This window comes from Pipistrellus hanaki (genome assembly GCF_964339955.1).
Source record: "Pipistrellus hanaki genome assembly, chromosome: 19".
In the NCBI taxonomy this organism is placed as follows: domain Eukaryota; kingdom Metazoa; phylum Chordata; class Mammalia; order Chiroptera; family Vespertilionidae; genus Pipistrellus; species Pipistrellus hanaki.
Window position 1 is genome coordinate 5,792,340 of NC_140521.1, and position 21,607 is coordinate 5,813,946.

Sequence of the window (21,607 nt, forward strand, 5' to 3'; positions counted from 1 at the left end):
CCCGCAGCGTTCGGTGTGGCTGACTGTCCCAAACTGAATGTGTCCCCTGGCCATCTGCCCTCCTGAGAGCAGGCTGTGGGCCAGTCATTTCTGCCCGTTAGAGGGAAAGAACCTGGATGACAATGTTTTGCCCTCAGGAAAATGTTTCATACACTCAGTTTTACAATCTAAGCAAGTTTTTTTGTAAGAGGTGGACTTGGATGCCAGAAAGGCAGAGGGGAATTACCTCTGCCTTCCACGTTTTTCTAACTCAGGCAGCAAAGCCACAAATAAGAATCCGAGAAGCCCACTGACCTCAGGATCTTTCCAGTTAATTTTATTAAATAGTCATTCGCTCACTGAGTGAAGATAAAAACCTAAGGGGAGTAGTGAGTGATCAGGCAGGCTGAAATCAGAGAAACCTCGACCCATGGCCACATTAAGAAGTTTGAACTTTAACCACAGACAATGGGGCGGGAGGCGACCAGAGGAGTTAAGCAGCAGAATGACTCTGTTCCCTGGCACGCCCTTTTTGATCTAGGATTAATTCAAATCTTTCCCTAACCCTTTCACTTTGGCTTTTAATTTATATAAACAAAATATTGATAAGAATATGATTTATAGTCCAAATAATTTCTAACTGCATTAGTATCAATTTTGACTCCATTATGCAAAAATTAGACTTCAACTTCACCAAAATTAAAAACCTTTGTGCTTCAAAGAAAGTGACAAGAAATGTTATGTCACCCTGGCCTGTGTGGCTCAGGTTGGGTGTCATCCTGTGCACCAAGAGGTTGCCGGTTTGATTCCCAGTCAGGGAACATGCCCAGGTTGCGGGTTCAACCATGCAGGAGGCAACTAATAGATCCATCTCATAATGTTTCTCTCTTCCTCTTCCTTCCTCTCTCTCTAAAAATCAATTTAAAAAAAAAAGAAAAAAAATGTTGTGTCAATTATCTATATATAAAAGGCTAAGGTCTGATGTGCACTGCCCACCAGGGAGCAGACGCTCAACACAGGAGCTGCCAAGCTGCGGTGACTTGGCAGTGTGGTTCCTGACCCACTCAGGAACCAGAGGAGAGGGAGCTGATTCCAGGGTGCAGGGTGTGTCACCGAGTACCAAGCTCTCAAAATCCGGGACCACCTCGGGAATGTCGGAGAGCTGGTTTCGGCCTGATCCCCACAGGTCAGGCCGAAGGTCAGGCCGGGGGACCCCACCTGCCGGAGGAACCCCACTCATTCTGCAGATGCCCTTCGAACCACAGCGCCACCCCAGGTGCAGCCGGGGAGGGACTGCAGGAGGTTGGCTCCAGGGCGTGTCCAGCCTGTCCTGCCCTGCTGGCCACCTTCTAATTAATTTCCTTTCAATGTTCATGAGTCTGTGCACTGGTACACTAGTATCTCAATTAAAAAGAAAGTGAAAAGACAATTCACAGAATGGAGAAAATTTTTGTAAATTTTATATCTAATAAGGCATTTCTTTCTAGAATATAAATTATAACAATAAAAAGAGAACCCAGTTTTAAAATGGGCAAAGTATATGTTATAGACCTATCGCCAAAAAATATATACAACTGTCCACTAATCACATAAGATGCTGGACACATCATTAGCCATCAGGGAAATGCAAATCAAAATCACAATGAGATACCACTTCACACACCGAGGATGGCCAAAGTCAAAAATTCAGAGAATAACAAGTGTTGACAAGGATGTAGGAAAACTGAAATCTTTATACAAGGCTGGTGGATTGTAAATGGTGTAGCTGCTTTGGAAAACAGTCTGGCAGTTAGTTCCTCTGACAGTTAAAGTTACCAACATGACCCAGCAATTTGCAAGAGAAATGAAAACATATGTCCATACAGAAATTGTAGATGAATGTTCATAGCAACATTACTCATAATAGCCAAAAAAGGGGAAATGCCCAATGTCTATCAGTTGATGAGTAAACAAAATATGGTATATCGATACAATGTAATATTATTCAATCATAAAAAAATGAAGTACTACTATATGCTACAACATAGATAAACCCTGAAAACATTATTCTTAATAAAAGACAAACCAAAGACTCTGTATTGTATGATTCCACTTACATGAAATGTCCAAAATAAGCAAATTCAGAGACAAAAAGTAAATTAGCGGTTGCCTGAAGCAAGGGAGAGAAGAGAATGGGGTCAGGGGGACTGCTGATGGCACAGGGTTTCTTTTTGGGCTGATGAAAATATTCTACAACTGAGGGATGACTGTACAACTCGGTGAGTGTACTCATCACTACAAATTGTACGGCAGTGAGTTACATCTCAATAAAGCAGTTACAAAACAAACAAGATTCCTTTATGCACTATTAAAACACAAAATAGAGTCTCAAAAAGGAGTACATAATCTTGTTCACTCACTTTAAAGGATCTGAACTAGGGCAATGAAAACCCAGAGAGATTCTATTACTTAACATTCTGGGTACTAGGTCATACTGAAATATTCATGACAATTTCCATGTTTTAATACAGAAAAAGCATCTTAAGTTTTAAGAGACAAACAAGTGTCAGAAAAGAGTTCATAACCCAGGATAACACAGGGAACTCATCAAATGGAAACCACACATGGATCTGAACCCTAAATATGAAAGTGGCACCCAAATTTATTACTGTTTCACCTCTGAAATACAAGTCAAAGATAAAATAGCCCAGCTAATAGTATCTGTTTCTACAGCACCAGTTTGTGGCAAATCAAAATATTAAAAAGCAATTTGCAGAAGAAAGAATTTATTCTCCCATTCCCAGTTATATAGCTAACTAATCATTTATCCCTTTGAACATTCTGTTTTATGGGCATGCAAACAATGCTCCTCCTCCTAGTTGAAGTGGATCCCGTAAGTGATAGATACATTAACTAAAAAACTTAAGTTAAAAAAAAAAAATCCAACAGTGTTTACAAAGGGCTATTTCTAGCCCTGGCTGGTGTGGCTCAGTTGGTTGGAGCCTTGTTCCAAACAAGGAAAGGTCATGGGTTCGATTCCCAGGCAGAGCATATGCTCAGGTTGCAGGTTGGATCCTCTGGTCCAGTTTTGTGCAGGAGGTAGCCGATCATTAATGGATTGATGTCTCTCTCTCTCTCCCTCTCCCTTCCTCTCTTTCAAAAATCAACAAAAACATATCCTCAGATGAGGATTATTTATAAATAAGTAAATAAATAAAAGTGCTATTTCTCAACCCTAAATCTAATCCTAAATTATAAATAAGTAGACACAAATGCTAATTAGCACAATCTGCAGGCAAAGTAACAAATGATCGTGAAGATTTCAGAGCTGTGTGCAGTGATACCTCATTAGTGTGTATCTATTAAAATTCATCTTATTTTAATGTACCTTCCAGAATGACCAGAAACAAATAGACAAGATGCATTCCAGATGTCAAGAAGGTGTACACCCGACCTTTATACCAATCTTTGTTCAATCTTCAGTACACATTGCCTCCCACAAAACACTGCCTGCCCTTCAAGGCCTGCATAAAATTTCCAGTTTTATTCGGCTCCCGCACCCCATTTATTCACGCAACCTCTCAGACCCAAAGGTTACTATAGCCAAACACTGCAACTCTGAAATGTACCTCTGAGACAAAACATTTCGATTCCTTAAATTACTTTCCTAAAATATATAGAATCAGGTCCAAAATATATTTTTCCCATTTCTCCCGTTTGACAGAGTATGCAGTAAGTGAAGTACTATAAATACATATATGCATTTGCCTTTACAACGGAACAGACAGTACAAAGCCACTGCTTACACTTAATTATGTTTCTGACTCTACCAGCAGGCCCTGGTTATCAGGACCGAGTTCTGCCAGATGAGGACAATGAAATGCATGAACACACAGAGTGACCCAGAGCCCTACAAGTACAGTTTCGGGGTGTAATCCCAGAGGCAGGAAGGCCCCGGGAAGAGAGTCTAATATTGTATGATAACCATTTCCAACAGCACCACGTCCACCGCCAGTTTAAAAACACGCACGACGTTCAATTCTTTTTTTTAAAAATGCCTGACAGGTGGAAGAAAGGCCTTTTTCATCTCGCTCTCCGGGGTGGGGAGACGAGCAACTTGCCATTTGCTCCTCGCACCGCATCCGCACGTTTGCAGCCGTGTAGAGCCAGGGCCCTCGGACGCCGGGAACAAGGGCAGCCTACGTGAAGGCCAAATATAGGATGCGATGCTACACCGTGCGGTAAAGCCTGCGTTTCCTTTTCCAGCCATCAAACCCCTTTGAAACACTTCCAAAAAAGGCCGGCGGCCGCGCTCCCAGAGGAAGCAGCCCCTTTCTTCTCGGCTCTCCCGCAGCAGCCGGCCACTTCCCCCGCACACTCAGACCGCACTCAGACCGCTTGGGAGACCGGAGACTGGGAGAGTGTGTGTGTTTGTGTGTGTGTGTATGTGTGTGCATGTGTGTGTGAGCGTGTGTGAGTGTGAATGTGAGTGTGTGTGTATGTATGTGTGTGAGTGTGAATGTGTGTGTATGTGTGTGAGTGTGTGTGCGTGTGTGTGAATGTGAATGTGTGTGTATGTGAGTGTATGTGTGTATGTGTGTAAGAGCGTGAGTGTGTGTATGTGTGTAAGAGTGTAAATGTGTGTGTGAGTGTGAATGTGTGTGTGTGAGTGTGAGTGTGTGTGTGTAAGTGTGTGTGAGTGTGAGTGTGTGTGTAAGTGTGAGTGTGTGTGTGTGAGTGTGTGTGTGAGTGGGGGGGGGGGACCGGCGGGAGAGCCGGGTTCCCGCATCCGCCCCTCCCCTCTGACCTCAGCCGTCATCCCAGCGGCGGCGCCACCTGCACGGCCAGCGCCCTCCCCGCCGCGCCCCCCGCCCCCCGCTCCGCCCGGAGGGAGCGCCCACCTCGGAAATGACCCCGTTCGCACCGACGCCCAGGCTCCCCGACCCTGCGGCATTCCTGCCTCATTCTTCCTCCCGCAGCCTCACCGCCGCCAGCCCCGGCCCCGGCTCCCACCTCCGGCTCACCCTCCTCCCAAAGCGCCCCCGGCCCCCGGCTCCCACCTCCGGCTCACCCTCCTCCCAAACCGGCCCCGGCCCCCATCACCCACATTTATCCGGCTCTGGCCGCGCCCGCCCTTCCCGACCCCGAACCCAGATCCCCAGGAGCCACGCAAGGCCCCCCCACCTCATCCCAGGCCCGGGAGTCACCCCCGCCCCGCCCAGGCCGGGCCCAGCGCGTCCCGCCACACGTGAACCCCGACCCTGCCTCTGGGGACCCCGCACCCACACCTGCCCCCCCGCACCCACACCTGCCCCCACCCCAGGGCCGCTCCGTCTACAGCCCGGGCGCCCCCCGCCCCAGACGCCGCGCCCCAGCCCCAAGCAGCCCCTCCTCACACCCAAGACCCCGCCCCACCCAGGCGGGTCCCCGATCCCTAAAAACCTGCCTCCCGTCAGCCCCGTCTCCCCTCAGCCCCGCGGCTCCTCACCGGCCATGAGGGCTCCGGGCCCCCCAAAAGCCGCCTTCCCGTGGACAGTCTCCTCCCTCCCCACACGGACCGGGTTCGCTCTCCTCAGACCCAGCGGTTCCGTCCCCCCAACTCCCTCCCTCTTTCCCTCCCAGGCCCGACCCCGACCCCGACCCCCTGCACCCTGGCCAGGGGAGCTCCCGGCCCAAGGACCCCGCACCCCGCGCGCCACCCCAGCCCGCACTCCCCTGCCCCGGCCCTGCCCCACGCCCGCCGGCTCCTGTCAGCCGGCCGGGCAAGTGCGGAGAGAACGCGTCCGCCCGGCTCGCCCGGCAAGCCCGCCCCGCTCGCTTCCAAGCGGCCCCGCCGGGCGCGCGGCTCACCAGGGCCGAGGTGCCTGAGGCGCCGCCGCCGCCGAAGTCCCCGCTGCAAAGCCCCGCGAAGCTTCCAACCGCTGTCGCCTCCCGCCTGGCACTGAGCGCCGCGCGGGGGAGGGGTCTGGGCGGCCGCCCCCGCCCCGCCGCCGCACGCAGGCCCCGCCCCCGCGGCGCGACGCGCCCAACCAGAGCCGCCCGGCTGCCGAGGGGCACGCCCACTTCCGGCAGGGAATTGCGCTTCCCACCGCGCCATCCGCATCTCACACGCTCTCTAGCGCCCCCTCTGGTCAAGCAAGAAAGGTGCAGGTGGGCCGCGGAGCACCGCCCACTATGTTATCTCAGTGGCCCCCGAGAGCCAGGCCCACAGGCGCCTCCGGGCCACGCCCACTGCTCCTCAAAACCCCGGAGCGGCGTTCCTAGGGCTCCGCCCACTGACCTGCTTGGCTCCTGGGGCCACATCCCTGGCTCCCCAAACATTCCCCCTGAGCCCCTTAAAACCGGAACATCAGCCCCTCTGATCCCGCCCACTACCCAGCCAAGCCCTCAGCCGGCCTTCTGGCTCCCTGATCCCAGATCCCGCCCATGGCTTCAGAACTGACCTATCGGTACACAAAACCGCGCCACACGTTCCAGAAGCCCCGCCCACAGAGTAACCACCCCATTCGCGCAGCATCACAAGCCCCGCCCACTGCCCAGCTAACCGCTTCAAACCCAAGCTCCGCCCCAAATTCTCGACTCCCCGCCTCTGGCTACTTGAAGCTCCTCCTTTGCTTCCAGACATACCCTCCCACCACCACCACCTCTGGGGACTCCATGCTGTGGCCTTCTCCCCACTTTTTTTTTTTTTTTTTTTTTTTTTAGAAATATGGGTTGCATTGTAATTTCATTATTCTTTTTATTATTATTATTATTATTAATTTCAGAGAGGAAGGGAGAGGGATAGAGAGAAACATCAATGATGAGAGAGAATCATTGATTGGCTGCCACTTGCATGCTCCCTACAGGGGATCAAGCCCACAACCTAGGCATGGGGAGATAAGAGATCAACCGAAGGACTTGTATACATGCATATAAGTACAACCAATGGACACAAAACTCTGGGGAGGGAGGGTATGTATGGGCGGGGGCAATGTTAAAATATGTACACAGATAATAATTTAATAAAATAAAAAATAAAATTAAAAAAACTTTTTAAATATATTTTATTGATTTTTTACAGAGAGGAAGAGAGAGGGACAGAGAGTCAGAAATATCAATGAAAGAGAGTCATCGATCAGCTGCCTCTTGCATACCCCCTTCTGGGGACATGCCCGCAACCAAGGTACATGCCTTTGACTGGAATCGAACCTGGGACCCTTCAGTCCACAGGCCGACGCTCAGTATTCTTTTAATACGTTTTGAGAGGAATGGAGGGGGATATAGAGATAGAAGCATTACTGAGAGCATCACCCATTGTCTGCCTCCTGTGTGTTCCCCTCTGGGGAATGAGCCTGCACCCCAGCCATGTGCCCTCACAGGGAATCAAATCGGCACCCTCCTGGTTCATGGGTCTGTGCTCGACCATTGAACCACACTGGCTGGGCCCTCTCCCCACTTTCTATTGTCATATTCCTAGAACAAGATGGCTGACCCTGGGCTGGGCCACACCCACATAAACCCCAACCCCAAGGAAGATCTCCGGTCTTGACCCCTTTTCGCAGGTGAGGAAATAAAGGAGACAGGGTCCCTCCCTTCCTTTTCCTGGCCGAAGTCCTCACCCATTTGCTTACTACCTAGAGGACCCGGCCTGAAAGTCAGAGCACTGGGATTGAGTGTCAGCTCTGCTGCTGTCAGACGGGGGTCCCAGGACAGTTTCCTTCACCTCAATATGCTGAATTTCCTGATAGGCAGTAAAGTCGTAATAACAGCAGAGTCCCTGTCTCAAAAATACCAAGCTCTGAAGAGCCAAGATTTGGGGGAAATGGAGAGGGCTATTTACTTTGCCAAAAGCAAGGCATCTTTGCAGTTCACGGGAATGTTTCATTTTAAGCATCAGCCTCGGAAATGTGTGTTATGTAAATCGATGACCACCTGAGCCAGAACAGCTATCACAGCAAATTATTCATCCTCTCTAAGCCTGCGTTCTTTTTTCAGTAAAATAGGGATGCTGTCGTAGCGGCCCCACCCGGAAGGATTCCCAGAGCTGTGAGTGGTGCACTGAGCTGGGTGCCTGCCTTGTAAGAAGCCTTCGGCAGAGGCGCCAGCTGCTGTGACTGCTGTGCTCCAGTGGGGAGGAACGCTTGGCACTTTGCCTTGAAGCAATCGCTGACAACAGGGGGGACTGAGCACCCTTTTTGTGGCTAGATTTTTGCTGCTCGCTTCATTGAAAGGAGAGGAAGGTGGTGAAGCCTGCAGTGACTGCCTGGCATTTGGTGATTTACAAAAATGATGGGCTGTTCGTATGATTCCTATCTTGAATGAAACAAGGGCATGGATAGCACGTGAGTTCCGAGTGATTCTAGGAAAATGAAGATTGATAAAGTGTTCTGAGGTGGAAATGGGAAACAAACTGGCTTACTCTTTTTTTTTTTTTTAATATACTTTATTGATTTTTTTAAAAATATATTTTATTGATTTTATACAGAGAGGAAGGGAGAGAGATAGAGAGTTAGAAACATCGATGAGAGAGAGTCATCGATCAGCTGCCTCTTGCACACCCCCCATAGGGGATATGCCCGCAACCAAGGTACATGCCCTTGACCGGAATCGAACCCGGGACCCTTCAGTCCCCAAGCCGACGCTCTATCCATTGAGCCAAACCGGTCCCGGCTGATTTTTTTTTTTTTTTTTTTTTTTTTTTTTTTTACAGAGAGGAAAGGAGAGGGATGGAGAGTTAGAAACATCGATCCGCTGCCTCCTGCACACCCCCTACTGGGGATGTGCCCGCAACCAAGGTACCTGCCCTTGACCGGAATCGAACCTGGGGCCCTTCATTCCGCAGGCCAACACTCTATTCCCTGAGCCAAACCAGTCAGAGCTGATTCAGTCTTTAGAAACAGATTCTTGCTAACACGTCCCATCGCTTCTATATGCAAGGCACTCTCTGCATGATTTAAATGCAAAATCTTCTGACATTCCCTTCTCCCAGTTCTTTAAGTGAGGAAATTAGAAGTAAAATTTTCCATGACACCAATTTCCCCCCAATGACACCGCGCTAGAACAGCTGCGGAATGGGCTGAGAAAGAAAGGAAGATCCCAAGGCCGGGGCCTCCCAGAGGTCTGTTTCAGTTCCTAGTTCTATCCCTGGTTTGAAGGAGGTCATTCTTACGCAGGAAGCATGGAAAGCCAGAAGCAATGAATGCCACCTCACCAACCCCACCCCACACCTGCTCCAAGTGTGGTCAGCCCAGAGCGGCTCTTCCCAGAAGCAGCAGGAAAAACAAGGGCAAAAACCCTCTTTCTGCTGGAATTAAACCTTCATCCTCTCCCTGTTCTTGAATCCATAGCAACCCCTTTGTGGGCCCTAAAAAAACCCATGGCTCTGGCCACGCTGGGGCCCTAGACAGAGGGATTCAGGTCCAGGTGAGATGATGAATTTGAGAGTCTTTTCCTGCTTCCAAAAGGTGGTGACTTCTGAAGAGGCTTCAGAGAGATGCTAGATGAAGATGGGTTTAATGATCGGGAAAAATCAGAGTGATTCCAAATCACTCATGTATGAAGACGAAAGGATTGTGGGTCCTGCGTTCAGAGGCTCCTAAGCAAATCACTTTTCTAGTTTCTCTCAGCAGCAAACGGGGGACATTATTCTGAGGTTGCCAGGGCAACCCGGAAACTGAGTGAATCACCCTAGGGGAACGTTAACAAATAATAATCATATTAAATAAACGAGAGGCTGGAAGCCCCTGGAGTAATCTCAATAGGCAAGATCCCTAATTGAGTGACAGACAGAGCTCCAAGAGAGCATTAAAATTCACTCTACCGTGGTAAGTCTTGATCGTCACTTCTTTCTGCAAAATAAGAGCTGAAAATGACAGACTGGCTACCGAAGGATGTTTTGTTAATTGCATTTTTAATTGTGAGACCGTTGTAGATTCACATGCAGGTGTGAGAAATAACACAAAGGAAAGGAAAAAAAAAAAAAAAAGAAGTAATACAAAGAGATCACATGTACCCTTTACCCAGGTTCCCCCTGTGGTTGCAACTTGCAAAAAAACGGTAGTAGACTATAACCATCCCGACCTTGACATTGATACAATCAGGATACAGAACATTTGCATCACCCTGAGGACTCCTTTTGGAGACACACCTACTTCCTTTCTGCCCCCACTCCTTCCTTAATCCCTGGCAATCACTCACCAGTTCTCAATTTCTGTACTTGTGTTATTTCATGAATGACTACTCATATACCGTGTTTCCCCGAAAATAAGACATCCCCTGAAAATAAGACCTAGCGCAACTTTGGGAGGAAAAAAATAATATAAGACACTGTCTTATTTTCAGGGAAACAGGGTAGTAGGCAACCTTTCGTTTTTGGTTTTTTTTTGCTCAGAATGCATCTCTAAAGACTGGTCCAAATATTTATGCTGTATGTATGAATAGTCTGTTCCTTATTATTGCTAAGTAGTATTCCAAGGTATGGATGTATCCGTTTGTTGAACCCTTTGCTCATTGCAGGAGACCTGGGTTGATTCCAGGTTTCTGATGAATAAAGCCCCCGTAAACGTTATAAACATTTGTGTGCAGGTTTTTGGTGCGAAGATGGGTTTTCATTTCTCCGGGAGACATGCCCAGGAGTACAATTGCTGGGTCAAATGGTAATGGCCTGTTTAGTAGTTTAAGAAACTGCAGAAGGTCGAAACCGGTTTGGCTCAGTGGATAGAGCATTGTCTGCGGACTTGAGGGTCCCAGGTACGATTCCAGTCACGGGCATATACATTGGTTGCAGACACATCCCTGGAAGGGCATGTGTAGGAGGCAGCTGGTCGATGTTTCTAGCTCTCTATCCCTCTCCCTTGCTCTCTGTAAAAAAATCAATAAAATATATATTTTTAAAAAGAAATAAACTGCAGAAGGACTCTCCAGAGTACCTGTCTCCTTTTATATCCCCACCCAGTAGCAAGCTCTGAGGGTCCAGTTTCTCTGCATCTTCGCCAGCATTTGGTGCTGTCCCTATTTTTTCATGTCAGCCTTTCTGCTAGATATAGAGTGACATCTCATTGTGGCTTCAATTTGCACTTCCCTGATGACTAATAATGTTGAAAATTTTTTCATGTACTTATTTGCCATCGTTACGTCTCTTTGACATCTTTTGCCCACTTGCAATTGGACTCTCTTGTTACTGTTGAGTTTTAAGAGTTCTTTATATAGTTGTCATACTCGTCTTGTTGGATATGTGGTTGGCAAATATTTTCTCCCAGTCTGTAGTTTGTATTTCCATCCTCGAGCTGCTCACAGAGAAAAAAAATAATTTTAATAGATTTTTATTGATTTCGGAGCAGAAGGGAGAGAAAGAGAGAGACAGAAACATCAACGATGAGAGAGAATCATTGATTACCCCACACCCTCCACACTGGGGATTATGCCCTGACTGGAAATCAAAACATGACCTCCTGGCTCATAGGTCAATGCTCAACCACTGAGCCACACTGGCGGGCTTTTTTATTTTTTTATCATTTATATTTTTAATTTTTTTTTTTTTTTTTTTTTTTTGGTTAGTCCTCATCCCAGGATACTTTTTCATTGATTTTTTAGAGAGGGAGGGGAAGAGACAGAGATGGATGTAAGCCTGCATGAATGTAGGTGCCCTTGATCAGAATCAAACCCAGGACCCTTCAGTCCACGGGCTGACGCTCTATCCAGTGAGCCAAACAGGCTAGGACCAACTGAGATTTCTTACACAGCAAGAGCTGACAGATGCAAACTCAAAGGACCTTAGAGGAGGTATTCTACTTGTGCTCAGTAATTCCATTCTCAGAACGTTTTTAAAAATATATATCTTATTGATTTTTCACAGAGAGGAAGGGAGAGGGATAGAGAGCCAGAAACCTCCATGACAGAGAAGCACCGACCAGCTGCCTCCTGCACACCCGCCATCGGAGATGTGCCCGCAACCAACGTGCATGCCCTTGACCTGAATCTGGGACCTTTCCATCCGAAGACCGATGCTCTATCCACTGAGCCAAACCGGTTCCGGCCCATTCTCAGAACTTTATCTTAAGGCGATAATCACGGCCACACGAAAAGATACCGTCCATTCCCATTGTTCGCTGCAGTTATATTCCGTACAGTCACCAGGAATACCAGCAAAGACGGAGTCACTGCTCCTCGAGGAAACGCAGGGTTCGTGAGGTTCCTGCGAGCCAGATGACTCATTCACGCCGCGCCCACGGCCAAGGGCACCGGCCCTCCTGCCCGGACGAATCGCCTCTCACACAAGCATTTTCTCCGTGAGGCACACTGCGGCCTGCTCGCGCTCGGGAACACCAGAGAACACTTTTGCACTGCACTTGTGGGCCATTTGAAGTAGCGAAATCGTGCCAAGGAAAGCACACAGATGCTAAAAACGTGGCGCTGAATAGACCGCGGAAAGGACTTCTGCTACAGAAGGAGAGCTGAGACCAGGGGGCAGAGCCTCGCCTTGGCTGACCTCCGCTGGCAATGTGCGTGCACGCGAACTTGTCACTGCTCTGCGTGAGGACATGCCCTCAAATGACTACAGAAACGCCGCCAGCCAAAACCGGTTTGGCTCAGTGGATAAAGCATCAGCTTGGGGACTGAAAGGTCCCAGGTTCGATTCCGGTCAAGGGCATGTACCTCGGTTGTGGGCACATCCCCAGTGGGGGGTGGGCAGGAGGCAGCTGATCGATGTTTCTCTCTCATCGATGTTCCTAACTCTCTGTCACTCTCCCTTCCTCTCTGCAAAAAATCAATATTATATATTTAAAAACAAAACAACAACAACAAAAAAACACCGCCAGTATCGCTTCGGGGGTTACACATGGATTTTTAGGGGAAGGTGCATTCGTGAATGCAGGACAATCTGTGTCGGTGGAAGGGTGTTTTCTATGGAAACAGCCCGGATGGAAGCGAAAAGAAACACATTTTGTTAATGGGTGTTAATGGCGAAGAATGCTGTGGATGAGAGTCCCGTTGGAAAGACACCCTGAGGCTGGCACTGGAGGGAATGGGCAGCAGCCAAAATGTCTGCACCGCCTCCTGGAGGCTCAAAGGGGCTTCCCAGAACCCAGCCTCTGCCCTCTGGCTCCCAGAGGTCTGTGGCCTCTGGCCCCCATCTGCCCAGGGAAGGCCTGCAGTTTGACAGGAGCCGTGGAGTGTGGCCTCGGCCTTCTCCTCTCCTGCAGCCTTATTATTCCCTGGTCACTGGGAGTCACAGAGCCTTTTTGTTTTAATATTGTTTTTTATTGATTTCAGAGAGGAAGGGAGAGAGAGAGAGAGAGAGAGAGAGAGAGAGAGAGAGAGAGAGAGAGAGAGAAACATCAATGATGAGAGAGAATTATGGATTGGCTGCCTTCTGCACGCCCCACACTGAGGATTGGGCCTGGAACCGGTGTGTGTGCCCTGACCAGGAATCGAACCGTGACCTTCTGGTTCACAGGTCGATGCTCAACCACCGAGCCACTCTGACCAGGCCACAGAAGGTTTTTAAAGCAGGAAAAATAAAATAATTGTGTGGAGCAATCTCTGTTGCTGAATGATATGTAAAGGTATTCTCCCCATGTGCTGTTAGATGAAAAAGGCAGGTCAGAAAACAGAAATGTCCCGCTTTTATAAAACACACACACACACACACACACACACACACACACACGTGCACGTACACACATTGTAATAGAAATTACCTCTGAGTGACAACATTCCAGTTATGGGTGAGTTTCCTTTTCACGTGTCCTGTTCTGGATTTTCTCATTTTCCTGCGAAGTGCATCCAATTGGCTTTCAATGTCAAAAGTGGTCTTTTTGGAAGGGGAGAAGGAATTCTGCAAATTCAAGGTGTTCTGTCAGGACCCCAAGACCGATGTCTCTGAGGAGCCCAGCGGGGCCCAGCTGGGAGAATTTCCTGTGAAGATTTTCTGAAACGTAAACCTGCGTCTCGGCACCCGCAGCGCTCACTCGTCTGAGTAAATCTCATTATTGAGATAATAAACTTGGTGGCTGCCTGTGTCGTCTGCAGCACAGGCCACAGCTCCCAACAGCCAACCTGGCCTGTGTGCCCCTCGCCAATCAGATGCCTCAGCCTCGCACAAAAAGGGGATGACTGCCCTGGCTGGGTTGGCTCAGTGGATAGAGCGTCGGACTGCGGTTTGATTCCGGTAAAGGGCACAAGCCGGGTTTGCGGGCTCAATCCCCAGTGTGTGTGTATGTGTGTGTGTTGGGGGGGGGGGGGGGCCGGGGGAAGAGGGGTTGCAGGAGGCAGCCAATCAGTGATTCTCTCTCATCACTGGTGTTTCTAGCTCTCTTTTTCTCTCTCCCTTCCTCTCTGAAGTCAATAAAAATATATATATTTATTTTAAAAGGGGATTACTTTTCATTGATAATAAAAACACTTAGATCAGCTGGGGCAATTTGCTCCCCAATCCCGCCCCGTTCTCCCACCCAGGTAACATTTAGCAATATCAGGATGCCACTAAATATCCCACAATGCACAGGGCAGCTCCATCCTGCCCCACAGCAAAGAAGAATTTGTCCCCAGATGTCAATAGTGGAGACATTGAGAAACCCTGGCTCATTTAATCTTCACAGCGGTCCTAGGAGATAGGGCTTATTACATGCCCATTTCACAGAGAAGGAACACTGAGGCCCCAGGAAGGGAAGGAGCTTGAGATTATATATCTTGTTCGCATGGCCACACCCCCTTGTTCACGTGCTCACTCCCAGCTGTTCTCATGGCAAACCGCTTCTCAGAGAAAAAGGACAAGCTTTTCTGCTGTAATTTTAACATCAATGAAACGTTTGGCCGAGGAACAAAGGCGTTAGCAATGATGATGAGACCGCATCTTGATTTCCATCTCTCCTGGAAAGGTGCTGTGTGGCCTCAGGCAAGTTACGTTGCCTCTCTGGCCTCCATTTCCTCCCAGGTGCCTGTGGTTGTCAGGACCACGTGACTGCAGATTCAAAAGATACCGTAGGTAGTGGGTGAGATGACGACAGGATATGCGGTTGTCCATTTGGAAATACCAGCAGTAAATGTGCGTGATATCCCTGACTCTTTGTCGCTGGCTATTAGTCCCACCTGGGAATTAATGGGACCGTTTATTAAAATCGATTTTCTTCCAAAAGGAAGAAAAGGACGGGGGGAGGGGGGGGCGGGGGGGGGGTCGTTTACACCCTGGAGTGAGAGCCGGAATTGGATTCAAGACCAGGTCTTGCTGGCGTAGACAGAGCCTTGGTGAGATTAGAAGGTGCCCCTGGTGAACCACTCTGACCTCAGTTTCTGCATCTCTGAAATGGGGACACATAAGGCATGCCCACCTCCCTGGAAGGCCAGTAGTCGGTCAAGCAGACGTAAAACCCCATGTTTGGACCTCACTGAATTAGCTCCTACTCTTCCCTTTGGTCTTCAGCTGCCCGACCCTCCTCCCCTCCATTTCCCGGCAACCTGTGAGCGGGCTCAGGCCTTCCCCGTCTCAAGGAGGAAACCCCTTCCCCTTGCGTCTCCCTTCAACAGCAGCCTTAACCCTCCCGCCAACACGTGTCTCCAGAATTGTAGCCAGGTGCTGCCTCTGCTCCACTTCCGGTCTGCCTGGCCAGGGGTCCTGGGCTTCTTCTCCCTCCCCACCCTTCTCTGTCCAAGGTCACCAACAACCTCCTGGGGCTGCGCCCAGGGCCTTCCAGACCCAGTCGGTGGGCCTGCCTGGTGACCCCGGCACTTCCCAGCCTGCTCCCAGCAGCCTGGCTTTGCTCCTGTCCCTCTGGCCCTCTCCAATGCCAGCATCCCCCGCCCAGTCCCCTTCTTGTGTCTGCCCATCAATTTCCAAATCTCTGCCTGGCCCATACTCCATTGCTGGCCTCCGGCCTGAAGATCCCGTGGCCGCCTGGACTTCTCCACGTAACAGCCCAGACACAAGCTCGCCCTCATCCCCCTTACCCACTACCTCCTCCCCAAGTTCCCCTCTTAGGCAAGGGCCCCACTCTCCACACGACTGCTCATGCCAGAACCTATGCCAGAACCCGGACTCTTCAACCCATCACCACCCCCTACCCATTTAACCTCCCGAAGTGCTCTCGAGACCCATCCTCCCGTCTCTATCTCGTCACCTCCCTCCGATCTGGCCGGTCCTTGGTTCAGTGGACCCGTACTGAGCACACACGGTGCTCCAGGCACAGCGCTGGGCTCCGGCCACTAGCACCTGTCCCTGGATTCCTGGCACCGTTTTCCCCGCGCTCCTCCAGACACAGCTCCCACTGAGGGGCCTTCCCAGCACCACGTCTGCCCATGAAACGTCTCCCAACGACGGAGATGCCCTACGCCTGCCTTGTCCAATGTGGCAGCCACATGGAGGGCCTGGACCCTTGAAACGTGGCCGTGGGCTGAGAATCCAGCCCTTGTGGGGTTCAAGGAGATGGTCTGAGGAGGCAGCAATTCAGCGGAAAGAGCATGGGCTTTCTCAGCGGTTGCACGTCGACCCATGAACCAGGAGGTCGCGGTTCGATTCCCGGTCAGGGCCCATGCCCGGGTTGCAGGCTTCGTCCCCAATCATGCAGGAGGCAGCCGATCCATGGTTCTCTCTCATCACTGAGGTTTCTCTCTCCCTCTCCCTCCGTCTCTGAAATCAATAAAAAAAAATATCTATATATATATATTTTTTAAAGAGCACAGGTTTTGACGTCAGAGGCCTGGGCTGCCCTTTTACACTTATTCTGAACGAGACATCTGAGGCCCTGCAGCCGGCTCACACGCCACGCCTCTGGGTCATGTGATCTTGTTACAGCGACTGCATTTTACTTTCTTTCTAATCAGGAAAAACAATAACAAACAGGAAAGTGAATTCCCATCTTGGGAGCAGGATGGCCCTCCCCTCCCCCCCCCGGTGAGAATTCAGGAGGGCCCAGTCCTGCCAGGGCTGTGCACACGGGATCTTCCTCCGAGAAGGAAGCTGAGAACCAGGAACCCTTGCCCCTGTGAAGTCTGCCTGTCCTGGAAGGCCAGCTTGCACGTATGCATGGGCGTGTGCCATGTACGTGTGTGTGTGTGTGTGTGTGTGTGTGTGTGTGTGTGTATGCATGCGGGGCAGGGGTTCTTTCCCAGGCTTAGGTCTTGTTGGGTCTTGTGCCCCCTGCCACCCGCCTCCCATGCCTGCCCGGGCCCTCACCCGTCCACGCCCGCTGCCAGCGCAGCCCCAGCCGTCTGTTGTGGCAGATGTTTGGCCGTGCCATGGCAACGCCAGAACAGGATGTGCCTCTGGATCGCAGGCAGCGGGGACCTGCCCACGCGCCCCGGCCGCCCTCGCCTTCCCCGCCCCGAAGGCGTGATGGGGGGAACCGCTGGGGGCCAGGTCAGGGACACACGGTGTTTATAGGGGAGAGAGGCAGAGCCAGCATCCCCTTTGGGGTCAGGGGCAGGGGAGGGGAGGACACATGTGCGCAGCCCAGCAGCACCCCTCCTAGTCCGGGGAGCCTGCGATGGCTCCTCTCTGGCCCTCGGAGCGATCCTAAAGGAGTAGGGGACGGAGAGGGGGGGGAGAGGGAGGGAGGCTGGCTGGTCCGTGGATGGTGACCTGTGCCTTCCCCACTGTTATAGCGACCACTGTGCCCACCGGGGGACTACGCTGAGCCAGGACCTGCACTAGGTGCTTCATAAGGCAAACTGTACTATATCATTTCAGGGGCGTTTACCCTGTGCTAATTACACAGTGCTAATCTTTACGGCACCACGCTGCGGTTGTGCCTGCCTTTCCCACGGGGAAACTGAGGCACAGAGGGGGCTCGGTCGCTTGCTCCGGGTCACACAGTGGGTTAGTCAGGGAGCAAGGCCCACGGCTGTCTCGCTCCAAAGCCCTTGACCCCTGTGGTGACAGTGCCAGGGCCAGCTAAGGAATTAAAGAATCAATAGAGCCCAGCCGGTGTGGCTCAGTGGTTGAGCATTGACCCATGAACCAAGAGGTCACCGGTTCAATTCCTGGTCAGGGCACCTGCCCACATTGTGGGTTCTATCCGCAGTGTGGGGTGTGCAGGAGGGAGGGGGATGATCAATGGTTCTCTCTCATTGTTGATGTTCCTCTCTCTCTTTCTCTGAGATCAATAAAAATGCATTTTAGAAATTAATGGAAATATTAGAATGGGGACGGGAGAGCATTAGACCCACTGCAGGGTCTTGTAAGTGTGCAGTCCTGTGGGATCGCCCAGGCAGGCAGCCCTGGTCGCTACTCTTGCACCATCACGCCTCCCGGTCCCACGGCCAGCCCCTCAGGGGCTCAGCAGCCGGGAGAAGCTCACAGCTCATAGCTGTGAAGGGCGGATGAATCTGGACCCTTCCTGGCTGTGTGGCCCTGACCCCTCTTACCCAGCCTCTCTGAGCTTCCACCTTTTTGTAACACAGGCTCACACTTCCTGTGAGGGTCAACCCGGTAACACGTGTGAAAGGTGCTCAGTGTGAGCTACGGCCCTCCTGCCTCCCTCCCCCCCCCCCCCCCCCAGCCAGTATGTGATCCTGGTCTCCATGGATTCAACATGGATGGTGCGCCGGGCAGAAGGGAGTTTGCATCCATTATCAGTTAATTCTCCAATTATTTTTTAAAAATATATTTTTATTGACTCAGAGAGGAAGGGAGATGGAGAGAGAGGAAGAAACATCAGTGATGAGAATCATTGATCAGCTGCCTCCTGCACGCCCCCTACTGGGGAATCCAGCCCACAACCTGGGCATGAGCCCTGACAGGGAATTGAGCCTAGACCTCCTGGTTCATAGGTCGACGCTCAGCCACTGAGCCATGCCTGCCGGGAGCGGGAAGTTTCCTTTTAGACGGCAAACCACGGTGAGCACGAACGAACTGGAGGAGGGAGACACCTGAGTCACGCAGGCAGCCCTGGGAGAGGGTGTGGGTCAGATGGCCCGGCCCGGAGGCTCCTTCCAGGCTCCTGTGAGATCAGGATGCAGTTCCGTTTGCTGCTCTCTCCTTCTGGGCGGGGCGGCGCTGGGAGAGGGGTCAGTGGGGAAGGAGCGATACCTTCCTGGGATCACGGCCTTTGAGATGAACCTTGGGCGAATGACTTTGGACAAGCCCTCTGCAGGCCTGATTCTTCGTCTTCAAACGGAGGATCACACCCAGAGGGCCCTCAGAGGACTCCACGTAGAGGAATGTCTTGTGTGTGTCAAGTGTGGGGCGCACACGGGGTGCAGAAATATATCCTGCCCCCTGGTGTGCGGATGCGTGACGACGGGGCGGTGTTTTGGGGGCAGGCCTTACGTTGGGCACTGTTGGCAGGCATCTCCTTTGGAAAGGGCTTTCCCACTATGAAGTAAACCCTCCTAAAAGGTAGTCATCCTGGGAAGATAGGGGGATGGTGGGGGTAAGGGGGAGAGATCAACCAAAGGACTTATATGCATGCATATCCGCCTAACCAATGGACACAGACTACAGGGGATTGAGGGCATAAATGGGAGGTGGGGGGTTATGGGGGAATAAGGACACATATGTAATACCTTAATCAATAAAGAAATTTAAAAAATGCAGTCAACCTGCACTGGCCGAGCAGCTCAGTGGGTGGCAGCGTGGTCCCGATACACTTTGATCTGTGGTCAGGGCACATGTAAGAATCAACCCATGAACCCATACATAAGCAGAACAACAGATCAACGTTTCTCTCTCTCTCTCTCTGCTAAATCAATCAATAAAAAATGTTTTTCAGCCGAAACCGGTTTGACTCAGTGAATAGAGCATCAGCTGCTGACTGAGAGGTTCCAGCTTTGATTCCGGTCAAGGGCATGTACGTTGGTTGCGGGCACATCCCTAGTAGGGGGTGTGTAGGAGGCAGCTGGTCGATGTTTCTCTCTCATCAATGTTTCTAACTCTCTATCTCTCTCCCTTCCTCTCTGTAAAAAAAATCAATAAAAATATATATTTTAAAAAAATGTTTGTCACGTGGTCATCCTCCAAGCTCTGCCTGCTGGAGCCTCTTCCAAGCATCTTGCCTAGAGGGGCTTCCCCGGGCTGCACAGACAAGCCCCCGCTCCCTGCAAAGCCAGCCCCGTCGGAGGGATGATCTGGGATCACTTACAACCTCAGGGTTGCTGCTCTGTGGACGAAATCCGGGTAAAAACAGCCAGTTCCAGGAAGGCTCTCCGAGGGCCCCCGGGGTAAATGAGTAGCTGAGTTCTGAGAAAACCCGATTTCTGTCCGGGCGCCGTGGGTGTGGTCTCCAGAAAGCATGTTAATGGGATTGTGACCAGCAAAGTGGAAGCCTGCTGGATTGCATCACCGTTTGGGTCCAGTGGCGTCTGACCCCAGCCAACAGAATTCCCGGGGGCCCCCTCCGAAGCAGAGTGCCGGGCTCCTTGGCCGGGCTCTGATTCGCGGCTGGAGCCTGAGGGGCAAGTCCTAGGCGTGTCCAGCTTTCCCGAGGAAGAGCGTCCGGAACCGTGACCCTCAGAGGTCGTTGCGAAAACATCCTACAGAGAAGGCCCCGTCCAGCTCACCATGAGTCATTTCACTGACTCCCAGAGCAATTCCTGACCATCACTGACTCCACAGGTAGATTTTTTTCCCTTTTCTTTTTTTTTTTTTTAAATATTTTTATTGATGATTTTTTACAGAGAGGAGGAGAGAGGGATAGAGAGCTAGAAACGTCGATGAGAGAGAAACATCGACCAGCTGCCTCCTGCACACCCCCTACCGGGGATGTGCCTGCAACCAATGTACATGCCCTTGACCAGAGTTGAACCTGGAACCTTTAGTCCGCAGACCGACGCTCTACCACTGAGCCAAACCAGTGTCGGTCCCCCCCCTTTTTTTAAAAAATATTTTTATTGATTTTTTACAGAGAGGAAGGGAAAGGGATAGCTGGAAACATCCATCAGCTGCCTCCTGCACACCCCGCACAGGGGACGTGCCCACAAACAAGGTACATGCCCTTGACCGGAATCGAACCTGGGACTTTTCAGTCTGAAGGCCGATGCTCTACCCACTGAGCAAAACCAGTTTCGGCCACAGGTAGACTTTTTTTTTTATCAGGATGGATTTAGCATGCTAGCTCGAAGTGAGAATAAATCCTGTTGTAAAGCAATAAACTCCCACTCCACCCAGTTTACCCATCCATCTCCTCCAAGTCCAGATCAGGGCCAGAGCAAGCCCGGGTAAAGTGTTTGCTGGGTGCGTGGGCACTGGAATGTCGGGGGCACGCCAAGGCACGGGTGGTGGGCAGTCGGCGCACACCAGGCACACGTGCACCTGCCATCTCCCGGCCCCGGCAGCTGGGGTGGGTGGGGCCGCTTCACAGGCCTCAATCCTCGGAACGTGAGCAGACGTGATGTAGCGCAGCCAAAGGCGGTTAAGCATGAACATGAGTCCCTGTGCTCTTCCCCCAATGAATGCACAGCTGGGAGCAAAGAACGCCAAGAAGGCAGGGCCTTAAGTGCCAGCAGCCCGGCTGTGCCGGTCCCCAAGGGAGGAGAGCCACCAGGAAGTCCTGACCTGCCGTGGACTGGGACCTGAGCTTGAAATAAGCCTTGGCCATGGACCCACCCACCAAGAGCTCACAGGCTTGGTTCCCAGTGAGGGCACATGCCCAGGCTGTGGCCTTGATCCCCAGCGGGAGGCATGCAGGAGGCAGCCAGTGGATGTCTCTCTCATCAATGTTTCTCTCTCTCCCCC

At 51.1% G+C, this 21,607-nt stretch overlaps 2 protein-coding genes across 2 annotated transcripts in view; both read right to left on the minus strand.

Annotated features, from left to right (window-relative positions):
• The window catches only part of CORO1C (coronin 1C), a 58,719-nt gene extending 52,758 nt beyond the window's left edge, over positions 1–5,961 (minus strand). The window contains exon 1 of the mRNA XM_084868178.1: positions 5,809–5,961. The gene's annotated coding sequence lies outside the window, so the exon portion shown is untranslated. The remainder of the gene's footprint in view (positions 1–5,808) is intronic.
• TMEM119 (transmembrane protein 119) overlaps positions 1–21,607 on the minus strand; it is a 183,290-nt gene that overhangs the window by 86,008 nt on the left and 75,675 nt on the right. The gene's annotated exons all lie outside the window — the stretch shown is intronic.